Source organism: Hevea brasiliensis, chromosome 6 (genome assembly GCF_030052815.1).
Source record: "Hevea brasiliensis isolate MT/VB/25A 57/8 chromosome 6, ASM3005281v1, whole genome shotgun sequence".
Taxonomy (NCBI): Eukaryota; Viridiplantae; Streptophyta; class Magnoliopsida; order Malpighiales; family Euphorbiaceae; genus Hevea; species Hevea brasiliensis.
This window is the reverse complement of record NC_079498.1, coordinates 1,625,306-1,649,301: the sequence shown is the minus strand read 5'-3', so window position 1 is coordinate 1,649,301 and position 23,996 is coordinate 1,625,306. Positions and strand designations below refer to the sequence as shown.

Genomic DNA, 23,996 nt, shown 5'->3' with positions numbered 1-23,996 from the left:
AAATACCGTGAAAACAGGGTTTGATTTAATGAATACCAACTTTGAAATGCTTGAAAAAGGTTTCAAAGGATTAAGAATTGATTTCCCTCAAAATTGCAATTCTCATGTGTTTGGCTAAATTAGGGATAAACCACATGCAAACAATATGAAAAACTCTATCTCTAGAATCACTTTAATTGTTATTGAATTTAGATTTAATTCCTCCCAATTTTCTTAAATAGCAATTTCAATTTAAATTTTAGTAATCTAGTTTAATTAATTTAGTTAATTGTTGGACTTAGTTTAAATTCCTCAAATACCAATTTTAATTTTAAAATCTCATTTTTAATATCTTTAAATTTTACCATTCTAATTAGCTTATCCTTTTATTTCCAATTTAAGCACAATTCCCTGTGGGAACGATATTATTTTTTTTAAAACTATACTACTGTGACCCGTGCACTTGCGGACACACTATCAAGTTTTTGGCGCCGTTGTCGGGGAATTGTTTGTTTTTAAGTTGGATTTTAATTGTTTTAAGCTTATTAGAATTTTTATTTTCTTTTATTTTCACTACTGTTCCTTGTGTTTTTCAGGTACTTTTCTTGTTTATGAGACGATCGAAAAGCACAAGTGATACTGAATTGTTGTTCAACCCTGAAATTGAAAAATTCTGCCGAGCCAACAAAAAGGAATACAAGAGAATAAAGGAAGCAGAAAAAGAAGAACAACAAAGATTTGAACAAGAGGAGACAATTGAAAATATGGAGAATCAAAATAGAGTTATTGGTGGAGATAATGGAGGAAATGAGCAAAATAGGCAGAATGAAGTTGTTAATCAAAATGATCCTCAAAGAAGATCCATGTTGGATTATGCTTTTCCTAGATGTGCAGATGTGAGAGATAATAGACCTATCATTGGAGCTAATCAATTTGAGTTAAAGACTGGTCTCATTCAAATGGTTCAGAATTCACAATTTGGAGGTAGTCCACTTGAAAATCCTCATTCTCATTTGAAGAAATTTTTGATGATATGTGGCACACAAAGGCAGCCTGGAGTTTCAGATGAAGTGATTCGGCTCACCTTATTTCCATTCTCTCTTCGGGATTCAGCATTAGAGTGGTATGACTCACTTCCACAAGCTACTATAGCTAATTGGGAGCAGCTATCTCAAGCTTTTCTATCTCAATTTTTCCCACCTGGGAAGACTACTCATTTGAGGAATTTGATGGTAGCTTTTAAGCCAAGGGATGATGAAACTTTGTATGAATCTTGGATGAGATTTAAGGAGCTTGAAAGGCAATGTCCTCATCATGAAATACCGAAATGGATGATTGTTCAAAATTTCTACACCAGAGTTACTCCAGCCATAAGAAACACAATTGATTCACAAGCAGGAGGAGATTTCATGAGAATGACAAGTGAAGAATGCTATGATTTATTAGAGAAGATTGCTCATAATACCCATTTATGGGGAAATCCTATAGCACTTGAGCCAAAGAAGGCTGGGATTTATGAACTTGACTCAGTTAGCTACATGAATGCAAGATTTGACCAATTGACTCAGCTTCTTAGTGATTTTTACACAAAGGCAACAACCTCAACTCCTACAACTATGTAACAAGTTGCCTACACAGATGGAACCCAAAGTTGTGAAGTTGATTACTCTTCTTATGGTGATGATTATTTGCAAGAACAAGCTGCTTATGCAGGAGGTTATCAACAGAAACCTATGGGAAATGCTTACTCTAATGTGAACAACTCAACATGGAAACCACAAGCAACTTTTGCTCAACAAGGTCAAAGCTCAAATTATGCTCATAACCAGCAGTATATGCAGCAGAATAGGCCTCAATTTCAGCCTCAATTTTATCCCACAAGGCAACCACAACCTTGATATCAAGCAAGAGCACAACAATCCCTTCCACCTCATGAACCGAAGCCAACCTTGGAAAGCATGATGGAGAAATTTTTTGCTGAACAAAGCAAGATGAATAGCAAATTGGAGGAAGAAATCCAACACATGAGACAAACCATGGATCAATTACAAGTCCACAATCGTATGTTGGAGACTCAATTGGCTCAATAAGCAAGCTCATCGGGAAGCAAATCCTAAACTACCTAGCCAACCACAAAACCCTCATGAACAATGTAAGGTTGTGACCTTGAGAAGTGGTAAGAAAGTTGGTCAAGAGAGTGAAAATAAGAGAGAAGAAAAAGAGAGCACAAAAGAAGAAAATTCAATTGAGAGCAAGAAAAATGAAAAAGAAGAAGAAAGCAAAAGTGAGCAAGATGAGGGAGAGAAACCATACATCCCACCTGAGCCTTACAAGCCCACCCTTCCCTACCCTCAAAGATTCATCAAGCATAAGCTAGACAAATAATTTGGCAAATTCCTTGAAGTGCTAAAGAAGTTGTATATCAATGTGCCATTCACTGAGGCACTATCCCAAATGCCAAGTTATGCCAAGTTTTTGAAGGAGATTCTTACCAACAAGAGAAGGCTAGAAGATTATGACACCATGAAGTTGGGAGAGCAATGCAGTGCTATAATTCAGAAAAAGTTACCTCCCAAACTCAAAGATCCGGGTGTGTTTTCCATTCCTTGTCATATAGGTGATAATTGTGTGGCAAATGCCTTATGTGACCTTGGAGCTAGTGTCAGCCTAATACCACTTTCAATATATGAGAAGCTGAATATGGGAGAGTTGAAGCCCACAAACATGTATCTTTCATTGGCTGACCGTTCAATTAAGTATCCAGAAGGCATTCTAGAAAATGTGCCTATCAAGGTTGGGAATTCTACATTCTGGTCGACTTTGTCATTTTAGATATGGAAGAAGACACAAAAGTTCCTATCTTATTGGGAAGACCCTTTTTGGCAATAGCTGGTGCATTAATTGATGTAAAGGGTGAGAAATTAGCACTTAGAGTGGGAGATGATCAAATGATATTCAACATCAATCCAGCCATGAAAAGGAAACATGAAGAAGTTGAGTCTTGTTTGCGGCTAGACATTATTGATGAGATTGTTCAAGAGCATTTCAGAAAAAGATATCCACAAGACCCTCTTGAAAATTGCTTAGTCCATGGTGGGAGCATTGATGATGTCAATCACAACATAGCTGCTTTTGCACAAAACTTGGAGAGCTCTCCACCACATCCTGAAGCCACAATTTTTCAACTTGAAGAAGTGCAAAATTTGGAGATTAAACCATCATCATTAAAGGTAGAGGATGCCCTAAAGGTAGATCTTAAACCTCTTCCTTCCAACCTCAGGTATGCTTTTCTTGGACCAAATGGAACATATCCTGTTATAATTAATGCATCTTTGACTGATATTGAGAATGAAAAATTGTTGAGAGTTTTGAGAGAATATCGAAGAGTTTTGGGTTATGCTATTGATGATATAAAGGGAATTAGTCCAACAGTCTGTATGCATAGGATTTTCCTAGAGCCAAATAGTAAACCTTCCATTGAACACCAAAGAAGATTGAATCCTACAATGAAAGGTGTTGTGAAAAAGGAAATCCTAAAATTACTAGCTGCTGGAATTATTTACCCCATTTCTGACAGTGAGTGGGTTAGTCCTGTGCATGTTGTACCAAAATAAGGTGGGGTGACAGTTGTTAAAAATGAGAATAATGAATTGATATCCACTAGAACTGTTACAGGTTGGAGAATGTGCATAGACTATAAGAAGTTGAACAATGCTACAAGAAAAGACCATTTTCCCCTTCCTTTTATGGATCAAATGTTAGAAAGATTATCCAAGCATTCATTCTTTTGTTACTTGGATGGATATTCTGGTTTCTTTCAAATTCCAATCCATCCTGATGACCAAGAAAAAACTACCTTTACCTATCCCTATGGCACCTTTGCATATCGAAGGATGCCATTCGGATTGTGTAATGCGCCTGGCACCTTTCAAAGGTGCATGATGGCCATTTTTTCTGATTTTATTGAAGAAATTATGGAGGTCTTCATGGATGACTTTTCAGTATATGGCACTAATTTTGATTCATGCTTGACTAATTGGTCTAAAATCTTGCAGAGGTGTGCTGATGATCTGGTGTTAAATTGGGAGAAATGCCACTTTATGGTCTAAGAGGGGATCGTTTTAGGGCATTTGATCTCAAATAGGGGAATAGAAATAGATAGAGCCAAAATAGAAATTATTGAAAAAATGCCCCCTCCAACCATTGTTAAAGGAGTGCGGAGTTTTCTTGGACATGCCGGATTTTACCGGTGATTTATTCAGGATTTTTCTAAACTTGCTAAACCCTTAACAAATCTTTTGAATCATGATGTTAAATTTGATTTTAATCAAGATTGTATGGTTGCCTTTTGCAGGTTAAAAACGGCATTAACAACAGCTCCTATCATACAACCCCCGGATTGGACTTTGCCATTTGAAATCATGTGTGATGCAAGCGAGTTTGCTGTTGGAGCTGTCCTTGGCCAGCGAAAAGATAGAAAACCTTATGCCATTTACTATGCAAGCCGAACCCTTGATGAAGCTCAAGTTAATTATGCTACAACTGAAAAGGAGTTCCTTGCGGTAGTATTTACACTCAATAAATTCCGTTCTTATTTGGTCAACTCAAGGGTAATAGTTTTCACTTTTAACACCCTAGGCAAATCCCACATCAGCAAAACACGGGAGAGATGCTGGGTTTATAAGATGGAGGTTCCTAACCCCTAATGATGCATTTTAAAACCGTGAGGGCTTCAGCTCAGAGCGGACAATATCACTAGTGGGCCGGGCCATTACATTTGTGGTATCAGAGCCGCTCCGCGTGCAACCTTGAACGATGGTGGGGCAAACCTCAGCGAGGACGCTGAGTCCCATAAGGGGGGTGGATTGTAACACCCTAGGCAAATCCCACATCGACAAAACATGGGAGAGATGCTGGGTTTATAAGATGGAGGTTCCTAACCCCTATTGACGCATTTTAAAACCGTGAGGGCTTCAGCCCAGAGCGGACAATATCACTAGTGGGCCGGGCTGTAACAGCCTGATCCTTCTCCAGTTAGTATTGTCCGCTTTGGCCCATGGGCCTCACGGATTTGTCCCTTGGGAGGTTTCATTCCCAAAAGCGCGCTGACCAGGTGAGGAAGACTCCCACATATATGGCCCAAATCTTTTCTTCCCGTTTCCGATGTGGGACACGAAGTTTTTACCCCAGTGCGTAGCTGGTTGAACAAGCATGTCCCAACCCCATCCCTGGGTCATGACAAGCCCACCAGCTTCCGCCTGGTGCGTCCTCGCAGCACACACCGTACTAGAGGGAGTCCAGCTCTGATACCACTAAATGTGACGCCCCTTACCCGTCTACCGTATAGCCGAGCAAGAAGTGCCACATTTGGTGCCGGAGCACCCTATCTTGTTTTATCATATCTATTGTAAACTTTTGATGTCATTTAAAACATGTATTCTATGTGTAGAAATTTTTTTTTCTTTTTTTTATATCTTATTTCTGTGGAGACCCAAACAGAGCCTCCCTTATTTTATTAGCATTTGGCGGGTTCCACTAATCACCTGTTAACATGTCCATATTCATTTCACACATTTCCATATCATATTCTCATGTATCATATCATTTACAATTATTTATGAGATCTCAAAATGAAGTATTATCTATTGCATTCATATAGAAATTCATAGATAATAAATTACAAGTTTTCATTTCAATCTCAAAGTTTAATTACAAGTCCAAAATGAAATACATCATAAACTAGTAATTACATCATGACTAGACATAATGAACCAAAATACTAGTCTACACATGGGCCCTACCAAAATACAAAAGACTGATGAGGTGACTCTGATCGGTGGCAGATCTGGTCGGAACTCTGTCCGAATACTACTGTGGCGGCCACGATCTTGAAGACTCACGCGATGGAAAACCAACGCGCTAAGCATAACGCTTAGTGGTGCATAATTTATAATAATAATAATTAAACAATTGAAATAATATTTACAAATCATAAATTCTGGGTCTTTTACATTTTTTTACACTTTGGAATCAATTAAAATTATTGGGGTCTTTCCTGTTTACTTATTGTATATTCAGTATTAATTAATTATTATCAATGCCCAAGAAACCTATAACAAATTATAAAAGCTGGATACACGGGAGTATACGGGTTAGACAGCCATATGTCTACCTCAGATACATCCTGTGCACGAGGCCGCCATCGGGCACGGACTACCGCCAGCTTGTAAAGCCAGAAATAAAGTAGGCACAATGGCCAGTAAGTAGGCATATAGCCTGTAGAACAATCATATCAGACATATATTGTCAGTTCATGATTTGCTCTATAAGCAGTACTGCTATCTGTGGTCCCTAATTGGTATACCAATTTATCCAAACTAAATAAATAAGTCTAGGTATACTATGGGCAATTAAACATTTTTAATTATTTTAGCACTATTCACTGTTACTATTTTCTAGTACTGTTCATTGGTACCATTAATTTCATATTAATGGGACATTAGTCCCAATTTACATATTCATATCATTTTTAATATTTAATTATCCTTATGAGTATTTTAATTATCATATATAGCATTTTTCCCATGAACCTTTCTTTAGGTTCATGTTGATGTGTTATCTTTATCTAGGAATTTGACTAGGTTAGGATGTCTATTTAGTCACACTTCCTTCATAACAATTGTTCCTCTATGTTTAAACTTGAATTTCAGTTTTTGAATCACTGAATTTGGAGTTATAGAACTCAAGTTATGGTCAAAATACCATAACTGGTCCCTTTGCCTCTAAGCTGTCCAGAATTTACAATTTCTAGTCAATAAACTTTGACCAGTCATTTGATCATTTTATTGTCATTTTTAGACTTAGGTTCCTTCACAAGATATGTTCCTCTATGTCTTAGGGACTCCCAGGTACAATTTCATAATTTTTCAAGCTTGGTATAGTGAGTTATGGTCAATGTATTAACCTGGACTCTCAGTCCTATAAGGGCAAAAATCAACTTCAGTATGTATGTTTTACCCTCTTTTTAGGGTCTTTACACTTAGAATTTGGCAAAGGTGTCTAAATCAATATTGTATCCCTAAGGATCATGTTTCTAGATCATATTGGCAAATCTCAAATGGAATTTCCTAGTGGGAGTTATGGCCAAATGAACACACAGGTATCAAATGGCATTCTGGGTTCAACTTAACATTTTCTAGATTTCAATTCCTAACTTTAGCTAATATTTTCCCTAGGATGCAGTGGTTTCTAGAGCTTGGTCAAAACATAAAAATTGTTGTGCTATGTCTTATAAAACTTTTGGCACTAGTTTCACTCAATTTGCAGATTTGGAGACCAAGTTATGGCATTTTTGCCAAAACTGGTCAAGCATACCAAAGGAACAGTATTTTGGGACATTTTCTGGGTTGGCAGTTTCAGTGACCCAACTTGTGTTAACAATTTGAATTGGTTAAAGGAAAAACTGGGTTAAGTGGTCTTCATGAAAAGTGTAGCCCTATGTCTGAACTTTCCATGGGCCAAACCTGGCTCTGATACCACACGGGCCATTACATTTGAATGTAACATTTGAATGTAATGAATGTAATGGCCCGGCCCACTAGTGATATTGTCTGCTCTGGGCTGAAGCCCTCACGGTTTTAAAACGCATCAATAGGGGTTAGGAACCTCCATCTTATAAACCCAGCATCTCTCCCGTGTTTTGTCGACGTGGGATTTGCCTAGGGTGTTACAATCCACCCCCCTTATGGGACTCAGCGTCCTCGCTGAGGTTTGCCCCATCATCGTTCAAGGTTGCACGCGGAGCGGCTCTGATACCACAAATGTAATGGCCCGGCCCACTAGTGATATTGTCCGCTCTGGGCTGAAGCCCTCACGGTTTTAAAACGTGTCATTAGGGGTTAGGAACCAACATCTTATAAACCCAGCATCTCTCCCATGTTTTGCCGATGTGGGATTTGCCTAGGGTGTTACAATCCACCCCCCTTATGGGACTCAGCGTCCTCGCTGAGGTTTGCCCCACCATCGTTGAAGTTTGCACGCAGAGCGGCTTTGATAGCACAAATGTAATGGCCCGGCCCACTAATGATATTGCGCGTCACTAGGGGTTACGAACCGCCAACTTATAAATCCAGCATCTCTCTCGTGTTTTGTCGATGTGGGATTTGCCTAGGGTGTTACAATCCACCCCCCTTATGGGACTCAGCGTCCTCGCTGAGGTTTGCCCCACCATCGTTCAAGGTTGCACGCGGAGTGACTCTGATACCACAAATGTAATGGCCCGACCTACTAGTGATATTGTCCGCTCTGGGCCGAAGCCCTTATGGTTTTAAAACGCGTCAATAGGGGTTAGGAACCTCCATCTTATAAACCCAGCATCTCTCCCATGTTTTGTCGATGTGGGATTTGCCTAGGGTGTTACAATCCACCCCCCTTATGGGACTCAGCGTCCTCGCTGAGGTTTGCCCCACCATCGTTCAAGGTTGCACGCGGAGCGGCTCTGATACCACAAATGTAATGGCCCAGCCCACTAGTGATATTGTCCGCTCTGGGCTGAAGCCCTCACGGTTTTAAAACGCGTCAATAGGGGTTAGAAATCTCCATCTTATAAACCCAGCATCTCTCCCGTGTTTTGTCGATGTGGGATTTGCCTAGGGTGTTACAACGCCCCCTACCCGTCTACTGTATAGCCGAGCAAGAAGTGCCACATTCAGTGCCGGAGCACCCTATCTTGTTTTATCATATATATTGTAAACTTTTGATGTCATTTAAAACATGTATTCTATGTGTAGAATTTTTTTTTTATGACTTATTTCTGTGGAGACCCGGACAGAGCCTCCCCTGTTTTATTAGCATCTGGCGGGTTCCACTATCACCTATTAATATATTCATAGTCATCTCACATATTTCCATATCATATTCTCTTTTATCATATCATTCACAACTATTTATGAGATCTCAAAATGAAGTATCATCTATTACATTCATATGGAAATTCATAGATAATAAATTACAAGTTTTCATTTCAATCTCAAGTTTAATTTCAAGTCCAAAATGAAATACATCATAAACTAGTAATTACATCATGACTAAACATAATGAACCAAAATACTAGTCTATACATGGGCCCTACCAAAATACAACTATAGAGGTGACTAGTAAACACTGGCAGATCTAATCGGTCTCTGTGTGAGCACTAGTACTACTGTTGCTGCTGTTGCTGGGATAGATCTCCAATACCTACGCAATGGAAAACCAACGTGCTAAGCATAACGCTTAATAGTGCATAATTTATAATAACAATAATTTAACAATTGAAATAATATCTGCAAATCATAATTTCTGGGTCTTTTACATTTTTATTGCTCTTTGGAAGCAATTAACATTATCGGGATCTTTTATGATTATTTATTATATTTTAAGTCTTAATTAATTTTTATCAGTGCCCAAGAAACCTATAACAAATTATAAAAGCTAGATGCACGAGTGTATACTGGTTAGACAGCCATATGTCTATCCAAGATAATGCCCTGTCGTGCACGGTTACCGTCGCACGAGACTACCACAGCTTGTAAAGCCAGAAATAAAGTTAGGCACAATGACCAATAAGTAGGCATATAGCCAGTAGAACAATCATACCAGACATATTTTGTCAGTTCATGATTTTCTCGGTAGGCAGTACTGCTATCTGTAGTCTCTAATTGGTATACCAATTTATCCAAACTAAATAAATAAGTCTAAGTATACTATGGGCAATTAAACATTTTTAATTATTTTAGCACTATTCACTGTTACTATTTTTTGGTACTATTCATTGGTACCATTAATTTCATATTAATAGGACATTAGTCCCAATTTACATATTCATATCATTTTTAATATTTAATTATCCTTATGAATATTTTAATTATCATATATAGCATTTTTCCCATGAACCTTTCTTTAGGTTAATGTTAATGTGTTATCTTTATCTAGGAATTTGACTAGGTTAGGATGTCTATTTAGTCCCACTTCCTTCATAACAATTGCTCCTCTATGTTTAAACTTGAATTTCAGTTTTTGAATTATTGAATTTGGGGTTATAGAGCTCAAGTTATGGTCAAAATACCATAACTAGTCCCTTTGCCTCTAAGCTGTCCAGAATTTACAATTTCTAGTCAATAAACTTTGACCAGTCATTTGATCATTTTATTGTCATTTTTAGACTTAGGTTCCTTCACAAGATATGTTCCTCTATGTCTAAGGGACTCCCAGGTACAATTTCATAATTTTTCAAGCTTGGTATAGTGAGTTATAGTCAGTGTATTAACCTGGACTCTCAGTCCTATAAGGGCAATAACCAACTTCATGGCAGTATGTTTGACCCTCTTTTTAGGGTCTTTACACTTAGAATTTGGCAAAGGTGTCTAAATCAATGTTCTAGCCCTAAGTTTCATGTTTCCATATCATATTGGCACATCTCAAATGAAATTTCCTAGTGAGAGTTATGGCCAAATGAACACACGGTTATCAAATGGCATTCTGGGTTCAACTTAACATTTTCCAGATTTCAATTCCTAACTTTGGCTAATATTTTCCATAGGATGCAATGGTTTCTAGAGCTTGGTCAAAACATAAAAATTATTGTGCTATGTCTTATAAAACTTTTGGCACTAGTTTCACTCAATTTGCAGCTTTGGAGACCAAGTTATGGCATTTTTGCCAAAACTGGTCAAGCATACCAAAGGAACAGTATTTTGGACAATTTCTGGGTTGGCAATTTTAGTGACTCAATTTGTGCTAACAATTTGATTTGGTTAAAAGCAAAACTGGGTTAAGTGGTCTTCATAAAAAGTGTAGCCCTATGTCTAAGCTTTCCCTTGATGTAATTTTAGGTCATTTGGACCAGTATAGAGAGAGTTATGACCAAATGAATACGTACTGTTCATTTGGTTATTTTCTGGGTTTCAGTGTTTGGTCATCTGGGTTTGGGTAGAGAATTGGTCATGATTTTGACAGAATTTGGGTAGGGTTCCTTCTTGAAAAATCAAGGGATGTCCCAAAACACCTCCAATTGGCCTCATACCAATTGGGGCAACACAAAGGGAGATATGGCAATAAAAAGCTACTAGATTTAATAACAACACAACCTGCAGAAAATTCACACTCCCAATTTCAATCTACTCCTTCTTCCAAACTCCAAATAAGCATATATGACACTTCTATAAGCATCAATCTCAACTCAACCAAGTCAATTTCAAGTATTTACATAAAGTCCCCACATCATATACATAAACCCTAATTCCAATCACCCAATTTACACAAACTCAACTCTTTTACACTTCTTATCATATCAACTATTTAAACATCCTTATGGAACCATTTTTCATCATTTAAAAACAGTAAACCTCACAAGATTCATGGCTGCCAAAATTAGGGTTCTTCAATTTCTTTTTATTTGTTTTCATTTTCATGGAATACTCACTCATCTTATCATTCTTCCAAGATTTAAAGAAGAGAGGGAGTGGTATTTTTGCACTTACCTTGTGACCCAACTTGCAAACTTCAATTTCTCTTCTTCAAATGGGTATCTGAAGCTTCCTTATGGAGTGGGGAGAATTATTTGTGAAGAGAGCTATGGGTTTTGATGGGTAAGTGAAGAGGAAATCAAACTTTAAGCTTGATAGCAATGGTGGGGAGGGAGAGACCAAGGGAGACGGCAAGGAGAGAGAGAGAGAAGAGGAATAAAAAGATGGTTGGTGGGGTTTTGTGTCTTGTGGGTATTTATATATATACATTTATGTGTACTTTATTGTTTTTAAATTTCATAAATCTATTTCCTTTCTTTTCTTTTCTTTCCTTTTCTTTTCTTTTCTTTTCTTTTCTTTTCTTCTTCTTTCTCTTCTCATTTTTCAAATTCAAATTCAAAAATTTAATTTATGTTAATTATTTTATTTCCTAATTTTTAATTTGACATTTAGGTCAAAATTCACCTCTAGAGATGAAATGACCAAAATGCCCTTCATGGTACTCATAGAGTTATTTTTATTATTTTATACCAATTAATAAAATCTCTAAATTTTCCTATATTTTCTTAACATTTATTTCTTCAATTTATGCCTCCTCGCTATAGTTTAGGTGTAGTTGCAAACATTTTTTACTATCCGAAAAGACATGAGTCGTCGGAACAGTAAAATGTACGGACTACCTATGGTGAGGGCGTTACAATTCTTCCCCTCTAAATAAAATTTCGTCCTCGAAATTTACACAGTGTAAATGATCGAGGGACCGCTATCTCCTTGTCTTTTCGCCTCTTTGTGTCATAATACTTTACTTTTTTTTTTAGTCTGTCTTATTAATCCTAGTTCTACAATCTTATCCTTATCTTGATTTACTATTGGAAATACGTAGCTCTACACAATAGTCCTACGTCGGTACTGTAATCTGCAGCTTACAGCACAAACATCAAGAGCATTGCATAGTTACCACGGTATATCCTAATAGACTAACTCTTTTGATAAAATCAATAACTTAATCATTATATTTTAAAAATAAAACAATGTAGTTCCTCACTTTTCATATTAACTTCATATGAGCCAATAAATAAATAATAATCCTCAAATAAAAAATAAATAATAATAAACAATAAAAAAGTTAAAAAAGATTTAAAATTTTATTGTTATTATTTATTTTCACATGTTTGTCTTCGTATAGAGAGTGATGGGTTTCTTGTTTTTAGTCACAGTACATTATTTAAGGTTTTTGAGAGAAAGTTGTAGTTATTAAATAATATTATCCTGAGAAATGGTGGTGTAGAAGCAGAAGAAAGGTTGAGGCTTGTAATGAATCATCAATTGTAACGCACATTGCTTCTACTTTTTTGATTCCATGACTTTCAGAATGTGTATTCTTAGTTTTTCCTTTAACCTTCTTTAGTTGTCAACTTGTTAAATTAATGAAATTTTGTTGTTTATTTTGAATTTCAAATTGAAAATAAATAAATAACGATTTTTATGATCAAAATATATTAGATTTTGTTGAGTTTATAAAAAGATAAATAAAGAAGAAAATGGAATAATAAAATTGAAAGAGTAATGGTAGCTAGAATGGTACTATGAAGGAAGAGTAAAATTTAATGGCTTGATTTGGGCAAAAATCCAAAAATGGTATTCAAAAGCTAGGTTAGATATGGGTTGATAGAATTAAAAAAAAATGATAATGTTTACAGTTGGTAACTTTTGACGTAATTCATTTACACGTTTTGACACGTAAGTATATAAATTTTCGATTTAGTACAAATAGGTTTGAGATATGTTACGACTTGACACATAACATTTAGAGTTGCCAATTTAACCTTATCCATTTATGTGGCACAACTCAGATACAAAAGTAAATAGATTTGGATTTAGTATAAATAGGTTTGGGATACGTCATGACTAACGTAATGTTTAGAGCCAACAATTTTCATTCTTATTCATTTATATGGCTCGACTCGAAACGTTAGTAAACATATTTGAATTTAGTAAAAATAGGTTTGGGACATGTAAAAAATACGAATTTAATTGGGTTTATCCGCTTAATTCGATAAGACACCAAATGACTTATTCATTCAATTGAGTTAATAGGTTAACATGTTTATTTTATCAATTTAAATATTTTATGAACCTTGTTAATTATATATTAAAAACTACATTTTTTCATTTACGGAGCAAGAATATAATATGTGAAGCTAAATCTAACCCTAAGAATCTCATTTGACATTTTTGCTGCAACCACACACTTCAAAATCCTTTAAATTCTCAAGATCGTACTATATAGACATTTAATCTCATTTGAACACCCTCAATCCATCATATTTTCTATTCCTCAAACTCCATCAACAATCATATAGAAGAAAATGATTTGTGAAACTTACATTCGCAAACTCAAAACTTTATTTTGTGTTTGTGAAATTTTAATTAATTTTGATATTTGAATTGTGACACCCCTTACCCGTCTACTGCACAGCCGAGCAAGATGTGCCACATTCGGTGCCGGAGCAATATGTTGAATTGCTAAAAATTAATAACAATATGTTGATTAAAAGCTTTAATTATATAAATTAAAATATAAATATAATTTTTTATTTTAATATATATATATATATATAATACAAGAGAAGTATATATGTGTGCATTTACATTTTTAATTTTTAAAAATCACTTTTTTATTTAACTATATATAATTTATACAACTTAACATACCTTATATAATTTATTCATATGTATAAATATATATATATAATTGAATTAATTAATAAAATTCTTTTAATGTGGTAAAAGGTAATTTTTTAGTGACAAATTAAAAAAAAAAACTTAAAACTTCTTATATAAATAAAGTACATAATTTCCTATTAATTGTATTGGGACAATCTGTTGATTGAGGCTTAATTTGAAGCATCATGCTAATAAATTTTTTCTGCTTCTATATAAAAAAAATCTACTCATCATATAGTATGATATTTCTGTTTATCAGTCAATGTGCAAATAGAAATTATAAGAAGAGAAAATATTTTATAGTGTAATTCATTTAATTAAATGGATTAAACTAATCAGAGCAATGTCTGTCCAAAATCATCTTAAAAGCATTGGTATGGCTTTCACTATTACTAGACCAAAAATTGCCTGAATAAATCTTCACTGAAAATAACATGTTGGAGATGTCCATAGCAAAGTGGATTGGTGATTTTAATTTTAAAGGTTAAAGATTCAAAATGGGAATAAAGAATTTTCTAATTTGAATTATAATTTGATTTCAGTTTAATTTAAGGTGATTTATTTCCTCGATCAATTTTAATAGTAAAGATTTTTGAATTTTTAAAAGATAAAAAATCTGATTTTTTTAAATCCCAAATCAAACCAACCAAATCTAATCAGACTATCACACAGTCCATTTTTACCATTAGCACTCTTTGATAGCTTTAGAGTTGACAATAGAGTCATACAAAATAAGTCACCATTCAAACACTTCAGTAGTAATAATTTAAAATGAATTAAATTAAAATGATAAAATATAATTTTAAAATTATTTAAAAATAAATTTTAATTTCAAAATGTATAAAATAATTTGATAATATCTGTAATCATAAATATTAAATAAACTATAGTAAGAAAAAAAAAACAACATTGGAATGTGAGGGTAAAATTAATTATAAAATGCAATAATAATTAATGATAATAATAAAATAAATAGTTTTCCATTATTAATTATTCATGACCAATTGCCTTGGACCACAAGAAGGATGACATGGCAATAGCATGACACGTCACTAAATGACCAATCAGAATTTAACAACAATTCCAACGGAAGGCAAGAGGAAAAAATGGAAAAAGTCCTCAAATATTGTAACGCCCTAGGCAAATCCCACATCGGCAAAACACGGGAGAGATGCTGTCACACCCTACCCCTCTGTAAGGCATAACATGATCCCGTAGTATACCTAATGAATTACCAACTCCGTCTACTGATAACCCATTAAATACACTACAAGGGATTTTCAAAACTTTTCTTACTTCTTTTACAGTGGTGAGCACTATTTACAGGTGTTAAAAACCTTTTGAATCAAGTGATAAACCGACACATTTGACTTAATTGGAGTTTCAGAAAATTTTGGCAGAGTGCCATCTGTATTTTGGATAAACAGCTTCTTGTAAAACCTGTAAAAAGCACTTCAATATGTATTTGCAAATCTCAACTCCAATATATTTCTCAACACAACATATTTCTCAATTCAAATCCATAGTGATTTTTCAAAGACTGAGATACAAGAAATATAATACAAAACTATTTAAGTAAATGAAATCTCAGATTTACATTCACGATAATTTACATTTAATTACATACCAAAATATTTTACAAGAGTTTCTATACAAGCTCAAATAATTTACATACATATTATTACATGCTTACATCAAAACCTATGTACATGGGTATATCTATGATATACCCGAGCCGATCTGAATGTATCCTCAAAGCAACTTAATCATCGCTCTATGCTCGCTTACTGCGACAAAGATACAAAGCTATCATTGAGTGGTGAACTCGATGGTGCACAACTATAATTTAAAACATAGTACAATATACATTGACAAATTTTACAAGAAATAATTTGAGAATCAATATCGATCAAATTTCACAACTCAAAATATTCATTGCCAATAATGTAAATCATTTGTATAAATAACTTGGAGCACAAAATTCAATTTATCAAATCTTGACTATCCATTTAAGTAATTCCAACAAAATCAATTACACACAAACCATAATTGAAATCACCATTCCTTACCATTCAAAAGCCATTCTCAGATCTCAAAATCATTTTGTATCTCAAAATCATCTCAGTATCTCAAAAGTCATTATGCATCTCAAAAACCATGTTGTATCTCAAAAATCAATCTTTATCTCACTAACTATGCAAGACTAATCCGAAGGGCCATATTCGATGTGATTCTAACTCCTATGGTCGGGAGGTCGACCGATTCTAACTCCCTATGGTCGGGGAGGTCGAATCATCGTGCACAGTACCATCACAATAATGAATCTTCCGTAAGGGCCATAACGATAAAATAAACTTAGATCTAACCTCAAATCAGAGGAGAATCTAAGCCTGTGCACGTACCATGGTAATCAAAACACAACTCACTCTATTGTCTTCTCAACAAATGAGAGAGACGGGTAATAACCTAGTCAAGCATCTATAGTGAGATATAAAACAATATCACAATCCTTTTAGCGAGCATAAATCACAATATAATTCGATTCAAAGTCAATTCCAATATCCAATAATTTTTATGCTCATCACAATTCAAATAATAAAGTTTTCATTTTTTTTTCCATGGATATTACCATCACAATTCAAAACATATTCTATCACAATTTTCCAAAACATAATTTACTTAATCCATAACATTGCTTAATACTTATGGAAATACCATTTCACAAAGCCAAATTCATACATACAATAACAATTTTCAATAATCATGGAATTAAATCCAATGCTTGTTAAACATAATTCATAAGAAAAATATATCATTTAATCATATGAAATATTCAAAACAAAATCAGTTAAAAACTAGTCGTGCACAAACCTCGATGATCGTCTCCTCGATCCGACTCGGTGTTTCCTTCCCTTTTCCTCGAGTCTTTGGTAATCGAGAAACACAATTTGAAGTGTTTCAAGACTAAATTAAATCGTCTCTATCGATGGTGTTTGGTAAATAATGCATCGAACTCAATTATTCACTTAATCACCTAATATACAGACCCTCGATGCGTTTTAGGTGAATTAGGTTTTAGTGTCGTTAATATGTCACATTCGATAGGGTTTTAGGTTTGGTACGTTTTGCCAAACTCGTTTCCTTGTTTAGTGCATTTTAATGCAACTTGCTGGATTTCGGGATACTGGTTTGACCTAGCCGGACGGCCTAGTTCCCTCGGTTTTCGGGTCTCGGTCAAAACTACAAACTTGTAGATCTATGTCTTATTGCACGCGGGCCAAAATTTTAGGTCAATCCGAGTTAAGTAGACCAAGTTATGGTCATTACACTATTGCTGGTCAAATGGCATCAAATTAGGTCAATTTTAGGTCAATTTGGTCAACTTTGGTTCGGCCAGTTTTTGGACCCAAACTTGTGCAAGCTTTTTGACTTGCTTCTGGTCATTTCTGGGTTTTGTTGTCTTCATAAGACTTGTAGGTATGGGTCTTAACTATTCATGGTTAAAATTTCAGGTCAATTGGACCTGTTTTGAGAAAGTTATGGCCTAAACACTCACTGCTGCCCAATTGGTCATTTTTCAGGTCCTAATTGTACCTAATCCGAATTGGTCGTTTTCTTAGGTCACCTTGCAAGCAGAATTTTGGTATGCTTTCTCAATGAAAGTTGGCACATTTTGTGCCTAGTTCCACCTCAAATTGGTCTCATACCAATTGAGGTTACACATTCAAGGTTACATGCTAAAATATACACTGCCCTCAATATGCATTTCACACCCCAACTTCAAACACACACTTACCTTTGCCATTTGTTTACTTACCTACCAAACTGTTTTGGCACATTACCAAAAGCATTTTCTACATTACATTAGCATTATTTTGGGCAGATTCCAATCACCCTTAATACACCAAATATCATCCACAATTACAATTTCTAAGTACCATTACAAACACACCTAAACATTACAAACTTTACATACACTTTACAACATTAATTTACATACATATCATCAATCCTTCTAGGTCAATATTCTGCCCACACTTCCTTCAATATACACCATTACTCAAGTGTCCACAAGCTGCCACAACCATTCTTCAACATCACATTGCCGTCCCATATACCAATTCTCATCAAAGTGCATAATTCACCATATAAACATGTGAAGTAATTCACTAGGTTATTAAATCATCATGATCAACATCATTTCTCATCAAATATATGCACAATTATTTCATCAATTACATGACTCCATGGCTGTCCAAAATGAACACAACAATAACTCTTCAAACTCAAAAATTTTCTTCACAAATCCAACACCCATAACATGTATACAAAGTTTATCAAAGAAATATTCAAAAACTCAAACTTACCTATTGTTGGGACTTGCTTAATCTTCACTAAAACTTCTCTTTCTTGCTTCCTACATGCTGCCCATGATGTGTAGACTAAGTTTAATGAAGACACTTGCATGGAAATATGGCTTGATCAATGGTGCATGAGGGCTTGTGTATGGGCGGCCATGGATGAAGCTTGGAGAACTTTTCATTCGGCCAAATGAAGTTTTAATTGAAGAAGAAGATAAATGCAGAGATATAGTGGAAGGAACCTGGTTTTTTAATACTTAATATAATGTTTAGTGGTCCACTAACATAATTAAAAGCATTTTATAAGTTTAACTTTCATTTATTACACATTAACCCTTAATTCTTGTTATTTACTTTAGGCACCACCAAATTAATTTTTCATTTTATTTTCTAAATGTAATATTATTTATTTTTAATGGACATTTAGGTTAAAAGACACTTCGGGATGTCAAATGACCATAATGCCCCTGTTCGGGTTGCATTCCCGATTTTTCGGTAACACCGGGTTTTGTTCGTTTTTCGATTTCTCACTTTTCTTTGTACTAATTATTTAATTTTTCTTTGATCTTTCTAATAATATTTATTCTTCAATAAGGTTCTATTTAAGTCAAAAAAATGTTTTCCGTGGTTCCCGCATCCTGTACTAGTCAACGGTCCACGCCGTGGCTTTCCAAAGGCGTCACCCATCGTTAGGTTTCTACTGCTTAACTTGATCACATTTCTTTGCTATCATTTTTCCTTTGTTTTTCTTGTACTTTCTTTTCTTGTATTTCATTATTTTATGTCTCCTCACTCATATCGAAGTACGGTTCTAGGCATCCTAGCTGTCCGGACAACACTAGTCACCGGAGCAACAGAACGCACTACCGAACTTTGGGGTGTTACAATTCTCCCCCCCTTAAATAAATTTCGTCTCGAAATTTTACCTGGCATTAGTCTCTGAACAGCTGTGGGTGTTGTCTCCTCATATCCTCTTCACGTTCCCAAGTAGCTTCCTGGCCTGAATGATGGTTCCACAAGACTTTAACTGTGTGTATCTGCTTGTTCTCACTGCTTTCACCTCATATGCCAGAATTTTTATGGGTTCTTCCTCATATGAGAGGTCTGGATTTACCTCAATCTCTTCAACTGATAGTACATGAGATGGGTCTGATCTGTACCTCCTTAACATGGACACATGGAAGACACTGTGTATCCTTGCTAGCTCTGGAGGTAATGCCAACTGATATGCCAGAGGACCCACTCTTTCCAGAACCTCATATGGTCCAATGAAACGAGGACTCGCTTCCCTTTCTCGCCAAATCTCATAATTCTCTTCCAAGGAGAAACTTTGAGGAATACCTTATCACCCATCGCATACTCAATATCTCTTCTTTTCAAACCAACATAGGACTTGACGGTCCGATGCACCTTGAGTCTATCTCTAATCAATCTAATCTTTTCCTCTGTCTCACTGGACAATTTCTCGCCCAATCATCTTCCTTTCACCTACTTCATCCCAACTTAGGGAGTTCTGCACTTTCGCCATACAAAGCTTCATATGGAGGCATCCCAATGCTTGATTGGTAGTCATGTTATAAGCAAACTCAATCAAAGGCAAGTGTGTATCCCAACTACCTTCAAATTCAATCACACAAGCCCGTAGCATATCCTCCAATATCCGAATAACTCTTTCAGTTGGCCATCCGCTGCTGGGTGGAATGTCGTGTCAAGTTCAATCTAGTTCCTAGGGCTCTCAAGACTACCCTAATCTAGAAGTGAACAAAGGATCTCTATAAGATATAATCGATACTGGCACTCCATGCAATTTTACAATTTCATATATGTAAAAATCTGGCCAATCTCTCCAACTATAGTCCATTTAGAATGGCAAAAAGTGAGTAGACTTGGTTAGTCTATCAATTATAACCCATACTGCATCATAACTATTCTGTGTCCTCGGAAGTCTCATCACAAAATCCATAGTTATCTATTCCCTTATAATGTTTTCATAGGGTGCCACTTGTATGCTAGCTTGACACTTATTAATGTATACAAATTATGTTAGTGGGATGTATCTGTTCCATCTCCTCTCGGATTCAATGACACAAGTTCTCGATATATTCTTGAGGGCTTATCACATTTTACAGGTTATTTTTATCATTTCATTTTATTATTTATAGGAACTCAATGAGTTTCCGAATTTACCTGAATTACTTGTTTCAATTGTCCATCTGTCTGAGGATGATACATTGTACTGATATCTCTAAGCTTATAGCAATTACTGTGGTACTGGTAGTTCACATTATTGTAACCGAGTTACTGACTCCAGCTACCTTACAAGTGTAGTCTTTCGACAGGCTAGTTCTGAAGTTTTAAATTTCTGACTAAAATTTTCACATTTATTTCCAGTAATAGTACCCTATTCGGGTGCAACTGTATCAATTTATAGATTACTTACAAATATTCTTACTTATTGTAACACGAGGAAACACGTAACTCTACACAATAATCCAGTGTCGGTACTGTAATCTGCAGCTTACAATACAAACATTGAGAGCATTATATAGTCACTACGTTATAACCTCATGGACTAGGTTTCCTAACATCTTATCTTTCTCGAATCCACTAATATCCTAAACCGATTCTGATTACAATATCCCAATTCTTTTAGTTAACAATTCTTCCAAAATTAGTGTCAATCATACTTGTTATTGTAGTTTTGATCCTAAAAGACTAGTCACTAACGCATCAAATTTATTCTCCTGTAAGGGAATAGCAACAGAACATATAGTTCTGACACTAACACACAATTAAGTAGTGCTGGGATCAAATAATAACTAATTGTTTCTTTCAAAAATTAAGAACTTACCAAAGCTACATCTGAAGTTTCGCTCTTTCTCCTTGGCGCATAGTGGACGCCCGATCGGTGTGCTACCATATTCGGGTTGATTCACTGTGTTATAGTGGTGAGGAGTACCAACTCTATTTCTATCTTGACTCTGACTGACGGTCTGTGAAATCCAGAGAGCAGATCGAGGTGGTTTAGTACAATCTTTAGCAAAGTGTCCAAGTTTTCCACAATTGTAGCAGGCTCCAGACGCCTTATAGCATATCCCACCATGATATCTTCTACAAGTTTCACATTGGCGGGAAGGGTAGGAACTTCTAGTTGTTCGACGACTGGACCTTGATGGTCTCTGTCTTACTGATCCACCTCTATCATATCCCTGAGCTCGGGGTTCCTCAAATTCTTTTCTCTTTCTCAAATTACTGTTCGAGCTCTGACCCATAGGTTTCTCCCTCTTTTCCATTTCACACTGCCCTTGTGGGGGTTGGGTCTGTACTTGGGCTTGGGCTGACAGATTATCAGCCATTTGTTGGAAGAAAGTGGCCATTTGCTGGGCCATTTGTGCAGTAATTTGTACTGGTAAAACTGGTACAGTCAGGCCTTCGACATTTTGTGGAGCTAGGGCCTCAGCTTGTTCTTCTGCCATCACAGACTGTTCTATTGTCTCATTCTTCTCTTCCATATTTTTCACAGAATTTTCTATTCCTGTACAACCAACACAAGGAGATTCCTCTCCATTAGTTCACATTTATGATGTAAATGTACTATATGTATCAAACATTTGAGCAGTTGTAGTTACGGACAAAAATATTTCAAATTCACAGTTCAAAATTCACTTTAAAACCATTGCTCTGATACCACTAAAACATGTCACACCCTACCCCTCTGTAAGGTATAACATGATCCCGTAGTATACCTAATGAATTACCAACTCCGCTTCATCGATAACCCATTAAATACACTACAAGGGATTTTCAAAACTTTTCTTACTTCTTTTACAGTGGTGAGCACTATTTACAGGTGTTAAAAACCTTTTTGAACTGAAGTGATAAAACTGACACATTTGACTTAATTGGAGTTTCTGTAAAAATTTTGGCAGAGTGCCATCTGTATTTTGGATAAAACAGTTCTTCTTGTAAAAACTCAGAAAAAGCACTTCAATATGTATTTGCAAATCTCAACTCCAATATATTTCTCAACACAACATATTTCTCAATTCAAATCCATAGTGATTTTTCAAAGATCGAGATACAAGAAATATAATACAAAACTATTTAAGTAAATGAAATCTCGATTTACATTCACGATAATTTACATTTAATTACATACCAAAATATTTTACAAGAGTTTCTATACAATGCTCAAATAATTTACATACATATTATTACATGCTTACATCAAAACCTATGTACATGGGTATATCTATGATATACCCGAGTCGATCTGAATGTATCCTCAAAGCAACTTAATCATCGCTCTATGCTCGCTTACTGCGACAAAGATACAAAGCTATCTGAGTGGTGAACTCTGGTGCACAACTATAATTTAAAACATAGTACAATATACATTGACAAATTTTACAAGAAATAATTTGAGAATCAATATCGATCAAATTTCACAACTTAAAATATTCATTGCCAATAATGTAAATCATTTGTATAAATAACTTGGAGCACAAAATTCAATTTATCAAATCTTGACTATCCATTTAAGTAATTCCAACAAAATCAATTACACACAAACCATAATTGAAATAACCATTCCTTACCATACAAAAGCCATTCTCAGATCTCAAAATCATTTTGTATCTCAAAAATCATATCAGATCTCAAAAGTCATTATGCATCTCAAAACCATGTTGTATCTCAAAAATCAATCTTTATCTCACTAACTATGCAAGACTAATCCGAAGGGCCATATTCGATGTGATTCTAACTCCCTATGGTCGGGGAGGTCGAATCTGATTCTAACTCCCTATGGTCGGGGAGGTCGAATCATCGTGCACAGTACCATCACAATAATGAATCTTCCGTAAGGGCCATAACGATAAAATAAACTTAGATCTAACCTCAAATCAGAGGAGAATCTAAGCCTGTGCACGCACTCATGGTAATCAAAACACAACTCACTCTATTTTCTTCTCAACAAATGAGAGAGACGGGTAATAACCTAGTCAAGCATCTATAGTGAGATATAAAACAATATCACAATCCTTTTAGCGAGCATAAATCACAATATAATTCGATTCAAAGTCAATTCCAATATCCAATAATTTTTATGCTCATCACAATTCAAATAATAAAGTTTTCATTTTTTTCCATGGATATTACCATCACAATTCAAAACATATTCTATCACAATTTTCCAAAACATAATTTACTTAATCCATAACATTGCTTAATACTTATGGAAATACCATTTCACAAAGCCAAATTCATACATACAATAACAATTTTCAATAATCATGGAATTAAATCCAATGCTTGTTAAACATAATTCATAAGAAAAATATATCATTTAATCATATGAAATATTCAAAACAAAATCGCTTAAAAACTAGCCGTGCACAAACCTCGATGACTTTCCCGATCCGAC

General features: G+C 35.2%; 1 non-coding gene across 1 annotated transcript; it reads right to left on the bottom strand.

Moving 5' to 3' along the window:
• Positions 1-1,193: 1,193 nt before the first annotated feature.
• Positions 1,194-1,300, bottom strand: LOC131181212 (small nucleolar RNA R71). The gene has a single exon (XR_009149840.1). It is a non-coding gene; the product is annotated as a small nucleolar RNA R71 (small nucleolar RNA).
• Between the last annotated feature and the right edge of the window lie 22,696 nt (positions 1,301-23,996).